An 18,571-nucleotide genomic window follows, 5' to 3' on the forward strand; every position below is an offset into this window, starting at 1 on the left:
GTCTACCTCGACGTGGTACACTTGAGCGAATTCGATGAACCTAATTTTCAGTGACTATATACACAATAACTAGCGCCTAATATCACGAAAGCATGGCTCTATGATTATTCTTCCTGCTTCAAGGGTTCGTTATTCCTTCGCGCCGCTCATTGATTTGCCATAACCCTTTAAAATCACCAAAAGAAAATAAACCAAAATTTCTGTGAGGCTAAAGTTGCATTTTGTGGAATTATACTTTCACAAAACCGTTTTTCTGGCAATACGTTGATAGTGGCATTGGCAGTGTGACATCTCTCACCGTCTTGTTTATATAATGTCCTCTAAGTTTGGCCACAAGAAATTCATATTCATTAATTGGTATTATTTATCACTTACTGTAACGTCCTCTAAGTTTGGCCATATAAAATTTATAATCATCACTCACTGTAACTGTAACTGCATCTCCTCCCTCGTTTGGGTCCCCTAATTCCCCGTCGCGACTTAAAGGGGGAGTATATAATGGTTTTTCTCCCTCCTTCTTGGTGCAATGGGGGTACATTCGGCGCGTTTTCGAAAAGTCCAGGTTCGAACACCTGCGACAAAATTCCACATTTTTCACGTCTGCTGTTTTAAAATAACCTAATGATTGTACAGACTGACGAGCAAATTAGTGATTTCTTCTGAATGAAAATGACAAATTCTTAGGAATGTTAAAATAACTTTTTTTGCATGAACTCTTGAAATTTAACTAAAAGCACTATTTGTGCTTTTAGTATTATTTTATTATTTGAATTAAATTTCGTTATTTGCGGTTATCATTAACTCTTGAAATTTAACTGAAGAGTGTACTTGTGCTATAGATTTAAATTTATCACTTGCGATTATTTGAGGGAACATAAATTAAAATCAAAATTTAAGTAAAGTAGCTAGGGACCACAACAATGTGATCTATTTAAGCTATCTAAATTATTTAAAGGCGTGCTTTAAATTCTACTAGCAAAATGGCTAAAGCCGGAGTAAACTTTGACAGAGCTAGACATAGGATGCAAACTGCATCACCAATGTCTTCAGTTCATAATTTTATTACATTTTTTTTGCGCTAAATGAATCGGTAAACAAGTAATTTGCAAGTCTTTAAAGTTTCAAAGCATGTTATTAATAGTCTCATAAAGTTTTATTGCTTTAGGGTAACAATCTTGCAAAATTTAATCAAAATACAAATATTTTACTTTTAATAAATGCAGATAATATTAAGAATTGGTTTCGAGCCCATACTGAAGTCTGGTAGTATTTCTTAGAAGAGCACTTCTATGGGATTCTGTGAATGCGATCTCCATTTTGAAAAAAACATTATATTCATCAATATTTTTTACAATAATTTGCATAGAAATGCTCACCAGTTTATCTCTTAACAGCAGATACCTTTTTCTAAACGATATTTTATTTTTGGTCACTTGCAAATGCAAACAGGTCTCTTTTCATTTGCTGTATGATCCCTGAATATAATTCTTGATTTGAATATCCAATATCCTGGTCATTTCATATGAGAGTCAAACCTTTTGGGTTTTACTTTTTATAAATAATACATGTTTTATTTAATGAAAGTATAGGGATCGTGTAAAAGGTTAATATTTCGTAATTTTTTACAAAATTGATTTTTTTCCTTTGTTTCTTTGTTTTACAATACAAAAAAAAAAAAAAAAAAAAAAAAAAAAGAGTGTAACGACGAAAGATTCCAGTTATAAGATTGAATGACAATGTAAATAACCAATTTGACTGTTTATGAATCTATTTGGACTATTGTTTTGCTTGACATCTGTACGTACTGACATAATAAAGAACTCTTTATTCCAAAACAGATTGTAAAATGGATCCTACCGAATTTGTTTCGTGACGTCTGTACGTACGCATGTAGATATGTATCTCGCATAACTCAAAGACGATTAGACCTTTAATATTTAAGTTATGTGTATGGGACTACTATAACATCTAGTTATGCCACTTCCGTTTTTATTGCCAACCACAGTAAACAAAGTATGTATATATCAATGTATTTATGTAATGGAAGCAAATTTTGAAGTACTAATTGTATGTATACTGATACGTAGAAACGCAGAAAATGTTGTTTGGCGTAGAACGTAGATACATATTGAAGAGGAAGAATTTTGATTGCGAAGAATACCGATGCATAATGAATAGGAAACTTCGCAGTCGATTCAGATTAAATTCCAATTTTATTTAAATTCACGTTTGTGGCCACAGTTTACTTGGCATTCAAGAACATTTGAATTTTTTATGTTATTGCGGTGGGAAGAGAGTATAGCGAGATTGCGTCCAAGCAGCAACAGACATATAAGCGAAGAGCGGATTTATCCAATCTGCCAGCTCACCGAAGAAAAATGTTTTGGTTTAGGTAAACAGGTTTCAGTTCTCAAAAATGTGAGTTCAAGTTCCCAATCCGCTACGTCATCAGCATTACGCAAGCCATGCGACATAGATTTATCTAAAAATGACGCAGTCCAGAAATGTTACTTTTTTTAAATATGTTTTTTAGAATAATACTAAACTAAATTATAAAGCTGATTTACACATTTTTATCTAACGTATACATATATATATATATATATAAGAAAAATAAAGGCTATGTAAAAGATTAAATTAGCAAAGTAAATTAATTCCCCTTCTCTATTCTAAAAATAGCAACATCTATTTGCACTGCATCATTTCTAGATTAATCCATGTCATATGACTCTTACATAATTCTGGTGATGTAAATGGAACTAAAGCAGCCAATAGTAATTTTACAGCACTAGTTACCATCCAATCAAAATGCATTGAGAACCAAAACTAACTCAGTCTGAATTAAGATTTCCCCCTGAACGTAACGCACTTGTTTTCAGCGCTTTAGCTTAGCTGGACTGCAGTCTGGTTGCTCCTTCTTTTTTACTGAAAATCTGTAAAAAATGTAAGCTTTCTGGTATAGGCACATTTAATATGCCAACTTGTTTGTGGCCACAACATGTCTGCTGAAATAAAAAATGAAGAATTAATCTGCCCTCGCCTCCGATTTCCTATTCACTATGAATAAACACTTCTACACCATCAAAATTTCTGCTAGTCTTCACATCTGACTTTGACATTATCACATATATATAAGTACGTTTAAGGGGATAGGCACATATATATATATATATATATTGCCCACTTAATTGGGTTAAACGTCTTTGTCCGACCTTTATTTTCGCAATCACTCCATTTAAAACATTTTTGTAACTGGAAGCATCTGTCAGAGAACAACGGTTTCGAAATTAAAGACCGAATAAGAACTTTTGTGGACAAGGTGTATATAGCTAGATTTGTAGATGGCGACCATACGGTGCATACAAATCTAAAGTAAACATTTTTTTTGTTTAATTTAGGAAAAAAATAGTTTAGAAATTATGGACATGACGTATGTATATATCTGTTCGGCTTATCTTTATGGCAGTAAGTTGCGTATTATAACTAAACACTTAACTCTTCATCTTAGATACAGACACAATTGAAGTTTTCTTTAACTGCTAGTTTTTTTTTGTGACCGAAACACATCGGATTTTAATTTTAAATGAACTCATTGAATCCAAGGTATTCAAACAGACAAATCAAATTATGGTTTAGGTACCATATGCTGACGATATTTACGTGCAAAAATTTAAAACTAATTTTGAATAATGTTGACTTTCTCGTCATAATATCGGTTTCAACTTTACTTAGATGCTAATTTCGACTTTTTCTACTTTTTTTAGGTGATGATAAGTCATTTCAAAAACATTGCTCTTCATTACAATTTGAGAAGCGGAGAGTTCGCTTTGTAACTATATCCGGTAATTTCTTTTTATTGTAATTTAAACATAAAATAATTTTTAATTAAAATTTAAAAGATAAAGATCAGGTAATTTTATTATTCTGTTATCAAGCAATTTGGATTAACAGGAAAGTTTTATTTCATATTTGCTAAAAAAATTGTTTAATTGAATTAAATTTCATAGTACTTATTAAATTATCAAAGAATCGTAAAGCTAAAAGGGAAGGGTTTTCAATAGTTTAAATATAAATATAAATTGATCAAAATGTATCTCTAGTTTATTATTTGATATTCTATAAGTATAGTATAGTATCGGCTTGGCTGGGGTTTCGACAAACTGCCGCCATGCCCCTAAATCAAGCCTCTGCCCTTTCTTTGCATAAATCCAGCGCAATGCCGAGAACTTCAGTTAATATTTTATATGTAGAGTATTCAGTGTCATAGAAAAAGGTATTTAAGATAAATTTTGTAAAGAAAATTTAGATAAATTTTGTAAATAAAATCAAGATAAATTTTTAAAGAGAATTAAGATAAATTTTGTAAAACTTTAAGGTAAGTTTTATAGAACTATAAATTAAGACGGACTGAATATTAATTTTTGAAAACTAAAATTTAGTTATGAAAATTATCTTTAACATAGATATTATTTAACTTAATACAGTCAAAGCAACATTAAAGGACACTTTAATGAGCATACCTCTTTAAAGGATCCTCAGACCTATCTCCTAAATCCTCAGACCGATGAAATAACAGACGAACACGCTCCCACTGAATGGACGCTTTTAGATAACGTTCAAATGCCTCGGTCCCATGAGCGTCATGCAGCTATTATTTTAATTTAGTTTGAAAAGTTTATAATCTAAAACTTACCACTTATAGATTATACAGTTCTTATAGAGATAATATGTAATTTTAAATTAGCTGTGAATGTGCAATGAGAAGACTAACAGTCGAAACACCGTCAACGGACTGTTCACTTTAGTGAACACTCCTGTTAATAGGCAAAAGCTTTGATTTCATGACTGACTTCTAACATGAGGTTACAGATAGTAAAAACCGGTGAGTTAATAACAAATCAAACTGATCAAGAAAATTTATTTTCATATTGAGTGTGATGAAGTTGTTCATTACGTATTCCTTTTCACAATATGCTTCAAAATGTAACCTAAAGTAAATAATTTAATTTATGCTTGTTATATAATATATGATTATGTCCTTTTGTGTATTTTAGATGGGATGGACTCTTTGGGGACGTGCAATACCTTGCATTGCACTAGGAGTCAAGCTCCTTCTCTATTGCGGTAGCCCTTATGTTGTAAAGGATGGACGTAACATATGGGACATCTTCTCTCAGTACAAAGTTAAATATGCCTATTTTGTTACCAGTATTTTAGATAGACTAGAGAAATTTCAGATTGTGCCACGTGAGTCAGAAATATTTTTTCATACAAAGATTTAAACATTTTTTCATAGAATGATTTGCATTTTTATATTATCTCTAATGCCCATAAATGTGTTCTACAAGATTTTCTGAAGAAAACAGGATTTTATAAAAATTCGTTCACTACTTGAAGCATAACCTGATGTTATCTATTACTATGTGAATAATATTTATATAAACGATGTTGCAAAATGCCTTAATCCCACACGTATTTTTCCTCTCTTTTTACTACCTTTATTGCCCGAAAATCGAGAGATGAAAATTATATGAATAATTTAATTCCCTAAGAGCGTGGTTAGAATAACAACAAGAGTCATGAATAAATTAAATTTTATTATCACAATACTAATTCTAGCTGCCCGCCCGGGATAGTGGATGGTGACTCTGCCTGCCTTACTAAAGGACCCGGATTCGAATCTCGGAGAAACCATGATGTTTGTAAATGTATCGTGTCTGGGCAGCTTGGGGACACTCTAACGATTTGGCGAACCGAAAATCTTCTCAAGAGGTTGGTGGTAGGGGAAGATGCATGGGAGACCCTCTGACCGTCTCCCAAGCGTTGTTTGCATTAAAACTAGAGGCCGAGCAGAGGAAAGTCATGTCACACCTGTATGATGACTAAGGCTGTTGCTAACGACAAGAGCAAACTTATTCCTTACTACTATGAATTTCGTGAGATTATTCTGATATCAAACAGGCGAGCGTAATCACAACAACAACACATATCAATTCTTTAAAGAAACCTACATTCAAATAAAAGTACACAGTGAGTGTCATTAAAATTACAATATCTAGTAAGACATCTTAATTTCTAGTTCCTACAACTTGACTCTCGCCCATTCTTTTTGTTATCTCCGCTGTTCTTTAGGCCTCAAATCATCCACAAAAAACTTAAGAGACGGTGGATCTGAAGCTAACTCGGTGACATCGTAGATTGAATTTCAGTTCTTATTCTGAGTCAGTTCTTGTATTAGGCTGGCATAAAGCTGAACAGTTAGGACCTTTATCTTTCAAAAATAAATAATTAAAAAAATACATAATTTTGATTTTTAGTATGCAAAAGTTTTGGCATTCATCCTCAAAAATAGATGGATTCGTATCAGAGAATTTGAATATTTCTAAATTCTTCAGTAGTTAGGGTAAATCTTTCCTTCAAATTCCTAATATAGATGATTAAATGTTACTTTGTAGAAATAATATTTAATCTGAAAATTAGAACTGCTTAAGTAAAAGTTTCTTTAACACATGAAATTTTTTTCTCGCATTTTTTCGGACTCTAATATTTTTCAGATTTAACTGCAAATATCAGTTACTAAATATTAGCACAATCACAACATTTTTCTTTTACATATACTATTGATCATCTGTTTTTTATAACTTGCTTAAGTTATTTGAAGCGTTTTTGGTTACATAGTTTATTAAAAAAGTTTTGAAAATGAACTCGTATAAGTGTTCGCGCACTTCAAATAAAGAGTTTATATTTATTAAAAGCACGAAAATAACGGAGCATTCAATATTTTGTTGGATATCCTTTAGCTAAATTTAAACGCTTCTTGCACGTTTTCATGGATTCAATGATTTTTTTTTATTAAAAATACTCTCTTTTGTACTGTTTCTCTGTAGGAATTGCTTTTAGTAGAGCTTTCGAAGGAATGTCATGTTTTCATTTTATTCCTCCAGCTCACTTCATGTATGTTTCATAAGATTTAAGTCGGAAGAATATGGAGAAGTTTTGATAACTTCAGGATAGTTGTATGATAATCAAAAGAGAGCATTTAGGGCTACATGTTTAGAATCGTTGTTCTGATAGAACTTGAATGTATTTTGCATTTTACGTTTTCTCGCAGACGCTTTTCGGTTTTCATTAAGAATATTTGTATATTTATCACAATATAATATATTACTTTCAATAAACATTAAATTTCTTATTCCAAAGACAGCGAAACATCTTCCAAACCACTATGCATCCATTCCCTTGTTTAGAGGCAAACAACAGGCTTTTCAAGTTCAGTTCTCAATTAATATTTTGCCACCTATTAATCTGTCTCTTGGGTCCAATTATATATTAGATTTTGACGTTTTATATTTTTGCAAATATAACATTTTTTCAACAGGCGTATTTTCCTTGTTTTCTGGTTGACGAAAAATTTGCATTGTAGTCACATGACTTTAAAGATTCTTCTAAAGGTTTGGTTTATTTAATAACGGCAGAGCATTCCAAGGCTATCTGCCTGAAAGCCTTCCTAGAAGACTTTCTCAGAGAAATTGGCTCGTATACAAGTTACACATGCCTGAAAACCACAAAAACGCCCATGCAAGTTCGTCCGCCCGGATTTGAACAACGGACAGAGCTATCAGTGTTCCATGACTTTGGCTGCTTCTGAAACCTTCAGATTTAACTTTTTTGATAAACCGTTTTTCTATATCTGCTCAAAGTTTTACAATGTTAAGTTTTACAATGTTTTAGCTCAAAGTTTTACAATGTTTTAGCTGTTGCTTGAATTTTCGTAGAATAATTTGCAATTCCTTGGCGTTAGATTGGAATGTGTTCCAGAATCCAGTGTATTTGCAACAGTTCCAAGCAGTTTGCGTCCTTCTTAATTGCACCGAAGGTAGTCAAGGTCTCGTTGAAAATCTATATTTCGATGTTTAGTATAGATCTATGAAAATAAACTTCAAAAATACGATTGTCCGACAACAAATGCGAGCCACTTTATTTCTAATTTCCGAAATTACGAAACGTAACATAAACCAAACGTTGCATTAACCACAGAATTAATGTTTTTCATTAAAATTAACAAACAAATTTAAACATTTACCTGTATTGAATTTAAACAGAAATTAACAAATTATTAATATTAAAGCTCAATAACCTAATAAAACACTCAAGCATTTTTATGTACGTTCCTCTCAACAACGTTTTATCGAAATGAGACTTTATAATGTTGAAAGTTTTGAAAAATATACATTAACTGTAACCTAAATTTATCAAGTCTCCATCTGCTTGTAATTTCTTTCATGGCTAAAACGTATACCCCCCCCGAACTGCGATACTGGTTAGTGATTCTGACTGCCGTACCGAAGGTCCCGGGTTCGAATTCCGGAGAATGCATGGATATTTGTAAATGTATAGTGTGCAGCATGGGAGCGCTTTAAATATGCGGAGAGCCGAAAGTTCTGTCGAGAGGACGCTGGGAAATTTGGGTATACACTTCCCGTCAGGCATTTAAGCCGACACTTCGCGGCCATCCAGCGGCAGAACCAGGCCCAGGGGCCCGGCGTATTAGAACCTCAAGCTCTATTACCTGCCAGACTCGCAGGCCAACAGATAAACAATCTTTCCTCAGGCCTTTGGTTCCAGGTTCCTTATTTGTATAGCCCCGTGGCCAAGACTGCCTAAGTACAGATACTACTAGCCAGTAGCTTCACAGAGTTCTCTATGTCGGACCCCCCGGGGAAGAGAGGATGCTGGTGGGGCAAGAGGTGTAGGAGACCCTTGGACTCGTCCTCCCAGGATGCTTTCTTTCAAAATTAGGGGCGAAACTAAACTACAGTCAGTCTGTCACCTATATGGTGTGCAAGGCTCTTGCCAAGGACAGGAGCATTTGACTGCTTACCGACCACTGTCAGAAAGTGAGATTGGTAACAGCAACAACTAGTGAGTACTTCAGAGTAATCAGTTGATTATTAGATGCATGTAAAATCTGAATATATAATGTTGATAGATGTTTGAAATGAATTTAATTGTTAGTTATACCTGCAAATGTAACAAAATGTTTTTGCTTTTCAGGTCCAGAGTTAAATTTAGAGCACTACCAGGTCCAACTTACTGGAGGAAGTCCTGCCAAAATGCAAAATTTTCATTTCATCCATAATAAGGTTAAAAAAGATGTATTTGTTGGCAGTCAATATGGTATGTTCAATAGAAAATGTTATTAATAATGAAAAATTTCACAGTTTCAAAAGAAAATGTTACAACCTCGGTGTCGAAATTAAATAAGATAGTACATCAATACAAATAATTAATCCGTTCCAGATCCTTAAATACTTCTGTTATTATTATTGTAACACTGTTTAATACTAAACTACAAATACAGTGGTCGAAATATGTATATTGTACCCGAAGGAAGCATCGCACATACTGTACAGAAATGGTTTTCTACTAAGCACATCAAAAGAAATTTTTCAAATTACTCTAATGCAAATGATCTTTGTTTGTTAATCGATTTCGTGCCCTCCGCAACATTAGTGAATTGAATAGTGTCTTTGTTTTTCACAATCGTAGACACCATCGTACTCGGCATACCTCGGCATTGTGCAATAGCCAAGTCCCACAGACGTATACCACCTCTAGACTTTTTAGCAGTCTTTTTTTTTCACCTCCATAGTGATCCTAACAATTTTCTCTGTTGATTGCCTCTCCTTATTAACTTTCCTAAGACTCATTGTTAAGGAATTTACGAAAAACAAACACTGGCGAAAACAGATTTCTACATTTTCTGCAAATTAATATTTAACTGTGAATTTATTTAAATTACACTGTCAATATATTTGAATCACAAACTATAAAGAGCAAAAATATCTTGCTGGTACCGAACTTAAGATTGCAGATGGAAAATAAATATAAATTTGATTTTTAACACAAAGGGGCGTTACACCCAAAAGCTATTAGTCTCAAAACGGCATTTTGAGCCGTTTCACATTCTGGGTTGTTTCACTTTTAAAACTGTTGCCAGCAAATATTATCACTATGTATTATATTTAAAGAAAATAAATAATGTAGAATCTGTATGAATGCATGAATGTTTCCCGGACTGTGAAAAATTAACGGTACCTAGAGCAGTCAAATTTTGAATAACGTAGTACTCCAACCGAGCATGAGCACCTGGAAATAAGAAATTTGAATTCTGAGTTTAGTTATCTATTTCAAAGTTTAATTATCAATTTCAAATTTCGTAAAACTTTAACAAATATTTGATTCACAAACTCAAGGATTTGAAAATGAGCAATGGCAACACTATAATGAAAAAACACTTCTATCTCCAGCTCACTTCGCGAGACTGTATATCGGAAATTCTAAAGATAGGCTGTTTTTATATATTTTGTGATATTCTGTTTGTAAGGATCTTAAGTTTTACTAACGTTTATTTTATTTTAAATCTTTACTATCACTTCTTATTTTCTACTTCCGGCCAGAATTATAAGCGTGAAGGTTTTTATGCAAAGTTTGTCTGGCGAACGCCAAGTATTTAAGTGTGGCCTTTTTGCCAAGCGAAAGAGATGAAGCAGTGAGTTCGAAGCAGGCCGCTTACCTCAGAAGTTACGTAGTTGCTATTTGCCTTCCAGGCCAGAGGTTTTAATCCTCTTGATAAATTAAAACGTATTGTAGTGTTCACAGTCTCTGTGCTACATACGCTTCCTGTTATTATAAGGCCAATCTTCCACGTGTATTATTCTAAAGTTAAATTAGAGTTTAGTTTTATTTTTATACTTTTTTACGTTAGACCCCGAGTGGAGGGTCAGTGTATTCCGAAGTACGGAAGTTATTGTATATAGAGAAAAATAAAGGGTTTTGTGTACCCTTCGTCTGTATCCTGTCTACTTACCACAATTAGTGAACATAGCTTTAGTAAGCTCTCTGTTCCGAGTCAGGTCCTTGTATGTTCTCGAAGAAGGTTAGAAGGAACATTGAACCTGATAGTGGCGCCCAACGAAGAAGAATAACCATGGCCGAGTTTCAAGAAGAACCTGTGCTGCCTGCAGAAACGGCTCAGAATCCAGAAATGCCAGCTGCCGCCCTGGAAGGATTCGGTTACATCGTCCAGACCATGCGCGCTTCGATGAAACCAGAAGCAACGTTTAATGGAAACTCACCGGTAACCAGTTTTTTGGAAAAATTGGATGACCACTTCATGCTCTACCCCGTGCACGAGTTTCAAAAACTTACCTTAGCTACCAGCGCTTTGAGGGGCCAAGCGCTTAACTGGTTCAAATGTATCGGCAGAAGTCTCTTGGGTCAAGCAGGAAGTCCCACCTATACTTACGAAAATTTCAAGACTGCCCTACTAAAAGCCTTCCCTGTTGTAAGGGATCGTGCGAAATTAGAAACGGAACATTTTAGTATATATCAACAAAGAATCGAAAACCTCTCGAGCTTTATTTTAAGAAAAATTCACGTTTTCAAGCTCTTGTATGGAAACCGTCCGGATCCTGAAATAACTCAAGTAATTTTGCCGAGGTTACTGCCCCAAGTGCAAGACTTTATTGAATTAAGAAATCCGACTACACTGGAAAAGTTATTTGAGCTAGCAATCCAGTTTGAAAGTAGAAGAACGGCGGACGTCGAAAGAAGACGCCAATATCAACAGCGAAACCAATTTGGTACGCCAAGACTACAGCAAACTCAAGCACATGGCTACGGAGAAAAAGCGAATCAGTGGGCAAGGAAACCCGAGCATTCAAAAACAGCCGGCGAACGTCGACAGTTCAATAGCAACCCAGGAAAAAAGTCTCAAGGCCAGGGGAAAAAGAAGGAAAGCACGGAAAGGAAAAATAATTTAAACTAAAACGGATTTCTGCTGACGAGAGGGTGCGGAAATCCGAAGGCCACGAAAACCCCTCTTCCTACAAGTTAAATACAGTAATGGTGAAAAATTTGACTCTTCCGAAGATTGAAGTCTTGGTGAATAATATCCCGGCCACCGCACTCCTGGATACCGGCGCGCAGTGTTCCTGTGTGGCAGAAGTCTTTTTTAGAAAGTATTTTCGCAAATACCGCATATATAATGCGGATAATACGACAGTATTAGCGGCGCAAGGAGAACAATGTAAGTGCGTAGGTAAAGTACCTTTGTATATCCGTATCAAGGACGAACAAGTAAAGGTGATGTTTTTTATAGTAAAGAAATTGCAAGTACATTTAATCTTAGGAATAGACTTTCTTTCAGACGCACAAGCTACACTGGATTTTAATGAAGCGTCCCTTAAGCTGACAATGAAACCAGTGCGTGTAGAAAAGGTTGAACCGCCAAGGTTAAATCTTGACCACCTGCCTAATGACGAGCAAGATAGAATCCGACAAGTGGTAAGTGAATTTGCTTCGTTATTTAGTGATATTCCTCGATTTACTCAGGTTACTAACCATAGTATTGACACCGGAGATGCATTGCCAGTTCGTCAAAAACCATACCGGTATGATAAGAATAAGGAAAAAATTATAGAATGGCATATTACCGATATGCTACGTAAAAAGATCATAACGCCCATCTCAAGTAGTTATGCTAGCCCGGTGGTTTTATGTAAGAAAAATAATGATTATCCTTTGGAGCATCCAAAAAGGTAGAGATTCGCTATTGATTACCGTAAATTAAATTCCATAACGAAATATCCGGTATATCCGTTACCGATCATAGAAGAAATTTTAAGGAACATAAAATCAACCAAATTTATGACGACTTTAGACTTAACGACTGGTTATTTTCAAATAGGGGTGAGGCCTGAGGACGTGCCTAAGATTGCTTTTATAACCAAGTCTGGCACTTATGCATTTTTGCGTATGCCGTTTGGCCTTTCAGGCGCCCCGGCAACATTTCAGCGATGCATGGACATTGTGTTAAGACCTGTTCTTGGAAAGTCCACATTTATCTGTTTAGACGATATCATTATTACTAGTGATAATCTCGACCAACATATACAGGATTTAAGACAGGTGTTTTCTTTATTAAATGAGGCCGGTCTAAAAGTTAATGTCGAAAAGTGCAAATTTGCAGCCCCTGAATTAAAATATTTAGGTTACAAAATATCGCAAAAAGGGATCGAGACAGATGAATCAAAAATAATCGCTGTACAAAAGTATCCGACTCCAAACACGGCAAAGAAGCTCTCTTCTTTTCTAGGACTTTGTTAATATTATAGGTCCTTTATAAAAGATTTTGCGGCTATCGCTGTGCCATTGTTAAAATTAAAAAGGAAAAAGGCACGATTCTCGTGGACGGCCGAAGCCAATAGTGCTTTCGAAAAATTAAAACAAGCATTAACGCAAGCCCCTGTGTTGAAATTTCCTGAAAAGGATGAAAATTTAGAAATTTCAGCGGATGCTTCGGATTATGCGGTAGGAGCGGTACTTTCGCAAAATCAGCAGCCCGTGGCATTTTTTAGCCGAACTTTAAATCAAACACAAAGAAACTATTCCGCGACCGAGAGAGAGGCACTTGCAGTTCTGTTACCAGTGCAAAAGTTCCGAGTCTATTTTGGAAAGGCGCCGATAACACTATACTCTGATCATGCGGCGGTAACTAGATTGTACTCAGGGAAAAATTTATCCCCGAGGTTAATAAGATGGGCACTCAAGCTGCAAGAATATAATCTGGTAATCAAGCATACCCCTGGAAAGGAAAATATCGTAGCAGATGCCCTATCAAGGATTAAAATAGACGAACAAGGCAATACCGTAAAGATGGCAATGCTGACAGCGTGTACAATAAATTCCCGAGAAACTGTAATAACAGAACTGGGTAAAGATCCTGAGTTTGGAAGTATTTATGAGTATTTGAAGGATCCTGAAAATTTTAGCCACCAAGATATTGTGGCGATAAGAAATAGGGCGGCCCATTACGAACTAATAGATGGTCTATTATTCTACACAAAAACTACGAATTCCAACAACGAATTTCGACCTGTTATCCCAGCTAGTCTTAGATTAAATATCCTGCATGAGCTCCATGACAGCCCTTTAGCTTCTCATGCTGGTATTCGAAAAACTATCCAACGCGTACGCGAGGCAGTCTACTTTCCTGAACTGCAAAAGTTAACAAGGGCGTATGTCCAGTCCTGCCCAACATGTCAAGCCGTTAATTATATTAATTTCCGCCCGGCCGGGTTTCTAAATAGTATTAAATCCGAATTTCCAAATGAAATAATTGGCATCGATTTATTGGGCCCTTTCCCAAAAAGTCAGTTAAATAAAAGTCGCTATCTCCTTGTTATGGTTGATCATTTTAGTAAATGGACCGAAATTGTTCCCTTAAAACGAGCCTCCGCGAAATTGGTTACCGATTCTATTTTAAATAAATATATTTTAAAATACGGGGCGCCCCTAAAAGTTATATCGGATAATGGTCCTCAATTTGTAAGTAATATATTTGAAGACATGTGCCAAAAACTGGGCATATGTCATTTAAAAATGGTCCCGTATCGGCCGCAATCAAATATAGCGGAACGGGTCAACAGAAATATAGTGAAAATTATCCGTAGTTATGTTAAAAATTTTCATAAAAGCTGGGATAACTATGTCAATGAATTTGCTTTCGCCCTTAGGACCGCAAAACATGATACAACGGGCAAAACTCCTGCTGAGTTATTTCTAGGCAGAAAGATTATAACACCGTTAGATAAACTATTTTATGTGCAACAAAGAGCCCCAGAATTTAAAATGGGTGATATAGAAAAACTAACAAAAGAAGCAAAAAAGAATACGGAAGTAGCACAAAGAAAACAGAAATTATATTATGATTTGAAACGACGGGGAGTAACTTATAAAGTAGGGGATGAAATTTTAAAAATTAAGCATTCACTTTCTTCAGCACCAGAAGATAAAACTGCCAAATTTTTTCCACGATTTGAAGGACCATATGTTATAGAAAAAATAACTCACGCTGTTGTAGTGTTAAATGCCAGAAATGGTGAAACCTGTTCCGCAAACATTGATCAAATCAAGCCCTACTTCGATCGTAATAAAATGCAAATCTTTTCAGATCTTTTGCAGGATCCGGCACGGCAGACACCGCAGGTACAAGTTACAGAGGTGAAAAAACGACAAGTACAAGGGCAAGCCAATGAGAGACAGAAGCAAGTGAAAAGAAAATTGCCCCGCGGAAAAATGGAAGGTAACAAGAAAAAGAAGCCGTTCCACCGTCCAGAAAACAGAGTTCACGAACACCCCCAGAATGAAGAAGGGAGAAGGACGACGTATGTGAAGAGGACCAGGAGAAATGACGGCAACTATAACCCGGCTTTAAAACGGAAGATCTACTCATCCGACAGAACTCTCCGCAGCAAAAGTCGCCGAACTGCGGAAGGGCCATCAGCGGCGGAGGAAAAAGTACAAGAAAAATTTGAACGGCCAACAACGAGGTCCAAGCAGGATCACGACAGAAGTTTCCCGGTTCCGCCAAGACCAGCTGCCATCAAACGGCAAAGACCACAAGCAGAGGAGAAAAGGAAAGTATTCAAGGGTGGCCGTACTGGTGAGAAAAGGAAGCTTCCAGAGGAAAGCACTGAAGGGCGAGCCCGTACAAGAAGGAGGATAAACCAAGCTATTATCTGCAGTACCTTTAAAGACTGGGCCCAGAAAAGGATGTCCGAATATTACAAAGATAAGTAAAATTTTATGTTACTTTGCAAACTTAAGTTAATCTTTCATTCTTACTGCAAGTGGCAGATTTCAAGAAGTTTTACCTCATGCGAGGTCTACCTTTATCGCCAAAAGGGCGAGAAATGAGTTGTGACCGATTTTCGTATTATGTTTTTAAATTACTCGTGCGTAAAACTAAAGTTGATGTATAATAGCGTTGTGTAAAGACTTAAATATTGTAAAAAGTTATTGTATAAATTTTATTTAAAACATTCTAGCAAGAAAGAAGTTTTAGTCTGAAAGACTTTTTGAAATATAGTATTATTTCAATGTAGAAAGAATTGGCACTTGCTTTGAAAAGAATAGAAGTTAACAATGTACTACTAATGTATGTTTTCAAATCTGTAAAATTAACGGCATGTTGATATGTTCTGTTATTTTAAATGTTAAGAAATACCGTGATATGGTAAAAGTGAAAGTAATGTTAAAAATTTGTTATTCGTGTCACTGTAAAGACTAAATCATGGCGAATATGTGTTAACGGTTGAATGATGTAGTTAGGCTCTCTGACGCTACACTTTAGAGTTAGCCACTTTTAGAATAGTACCTCAGGGTTTAGAGTTGAAATTAGGGTGTGTTAAGAGGTCTCGTTATGTTGAATTTTAACACGTTAGTGTTTTGATTGTAGGAGGAAGTGTGGCACACGTAGACAGAAACACATTCGTGTTTGGTGTTCTTTTACAACACATGTCAGAGAGCACGGGGAGAGATAATTAAAATAGTCATGAATGAAATAAGAATGTTAAGAGCAGTATAATTCTATATGTTACTTGCCATGTCATTGTGTAACATTTCATTAAACTAGTTTTCCTTCCAGATCTCTGGAAGGAACCAGAATTGAATAAAGCTCCTGGTTAGATGTAGTACAGATGAAAAAAAGATTGTTGTATATCCTGGGAGGTGATATTGTAACAAATTTCTTTTCTTTTAAATTTCTAGTTTCTAGGGAAGTTGTGTTTGTAAAAGGTTGGCCTCGCGTTAGTTTCTAGAGCTAAAAGTTTTCAACAAGGTCGTTTTAGACCTCAGTTTCAAACTAATTAACTCTGGCGGGAAGTATGTAAGGATCTTAAGTTTTACTAACGTTTATTTTATTTTAAATCTTTACTATCACTTCTTATTTTCTACTTCCGGCCAGAATTATAAGCGTGAAGGTTTTTATGCAAAGTTTGTCTGGCGAACGCCAAGTATTTAAGTGTGGCCTTTTTGCCAAGCGAAAGAGAGGAAGCAGTGAGTTCGAAGCAGGCCGCTTACCTCAGAAGTTACGCAGTTGCTATTTGCCTTCCAGGCCAGAGGTTTTAATCCTCTTGATAAATTAAAACGTATTGTAGTGTTCACAGTCTCTGTGCTACATACGCTTCCTGTTATTATAAGGCCAATCTTCCACGTGTATTATTCTAAAGTTAAATTAGAGTTTAGTTTTATTTTTATACTTTTTTACGTTAGACCCCGAGTGGAGGGTCAGTGTATTCCGAAGTACGGAAGTTATTGTATATAGAGAAAAATAAAGGGTTTTGTATACCCTTCTTCTGTATCCTGTCTACTTACCACAATTAGTGAACATAGCTTTAGTAAGCTCTCTGTTCCGAGTCAGGTCCTTGTATGTTCCCGAAGAAGGTTAGAAGGAACATTGAACCTGATATGTTAAATTGAATTTTATGTGGTTTAAATATGAAGAACCTGATATTTAATTAGTAGCAAACAAAATGTTAAAATATACTTTACAAAAAACGTAATATAATGTCTGAAATTTCTTTTTTCCCCTTTCTGCGATATTATTATTATTGTTAATGTATGTTAAAGAGAAATATAAAATTTATTTAAAATGTTTCTATTAACAAAAGTTTTCATTTTCTTAAGTAAAAATCTGGCCCGTCAGCAGTTTTCATATTGCGCATTCTTCGGCATACAATTGGGTTGAGTTCTAAGCTGCTGACTTCGAGTATGTTTATGAAACTTTGACATTATTCATATTCCAGCCCTCCATTCTGACTTAAGACATTCTTATGTGATTTGAATGCTATAATGGCTTGTATTTTAAGTGGATCTCCAACTTTCATGCATTATACTCTCACAGCAGCTAATCCGGTTTTAATATCTTTAAATATAGTTTAAATTTTGTGCTTTATCTTAGGAACCACAGAATCGTTCGGATGCATCTCAGGATTCGACTTAAACTTACCTTCTTATGCTGGAGAAATTCAAGCTCCTGCTCTTTTAATGGATCTCCGATGTGTTGACAAAAATGGTAAGATCTCATTATATTGTCTCTTGCCCAGCATCATTGGGCTGCGAAACAAAAATTCAATTCGTTTTCAACCAAAATTAGCCCTAAACTTTCTTAATTGGTGATTGAGGTTTCTTTGAGGTTCACCATACTTTATATTGGAAAAGACGAAGGGAAAAATTATATGTGATATACTCGTAGATGCATTCAGCTGATCAATGTATATTAATATTTAACAATGTTTAATATTGCTACGAATTTTGTACATAGATAGATGATTTTACTGAAGTTATATGTGAAATTGTTCTGTGTAATGTAACGCGTAATTTATGTGTAATGTAACGCGAAAAATCCAAAAGAGACAAGGTATGCCGGAAAAGTAAGAATACAGGGCCAATTGCATTTAACATTGAGTAAACGGATATCTCGGTAATTTGGCATCGCCAAGTTAGCAACGATTTTGGCGACTTATTTTATCGCCACATTTGACGAAAAATTGGTAAAAGTCGCCAAACGTCTACCATTTGGCGACATTTTGGTCAGGCCTCTTTATCACCGTAATAGCCAGACGTGATTCTTAAACTAACAGTTCGGCCGGAAATGGTAAGTTGCGATAGGAAAGGAAGTTTAACTCAAAATTTAACTGTTAATAAAATTAACGTAATCCTTACA

The 18,571-nt window shown here is 35.2% G+C and overlaps 1 pseudogene across 1 annotated transcript in view; it reads left to right on the forward strand.

Moving 5' to 3' along the window:
* The window catches only part of LOC118181550 (acetoacetyl-CoA synthetase-like), a 60,452-nt pseudogene that overhangs the window by 17,489 nt on the left and 24,392 nt on the right, over nucleotides 1–18,571 (forward strand). Inside the window, exons 8-11 of the transcript XR_015042377.1 lie at nucleotides 3,765–3,842; nucleotides 5,055–5,247; nucleotides 9,055–9,177; nucleotides 17,807–17,920. The product of XR_015042377.1 is annotated as an acetoacetyl-CoA synthetase-like (transcript). The remainder of the gene's footprint in view (nucleotides 1–3,764; nucleotides 3,843–5,054; nucleotides 5,248–9,054; nucleotides 9,178–17,806; nucleotides 17,921–18,571) is intronic.

The sequence above is a fragment of the Stegodyphus dumicola genome, chromosome 7 (assembly GCF_044657685.1).
Source record: "Stegodyphus dumicola isolate Sdum_Otavi_A_Nest chromosome 7, ASM4465768v1".
Taxonomy (NCBI): Eukaryota; Metazoa; Arthropoda; class Arachnida; order Araneae; family Eresidae; genus Stegodyphus; species Stegodyphus dumicola.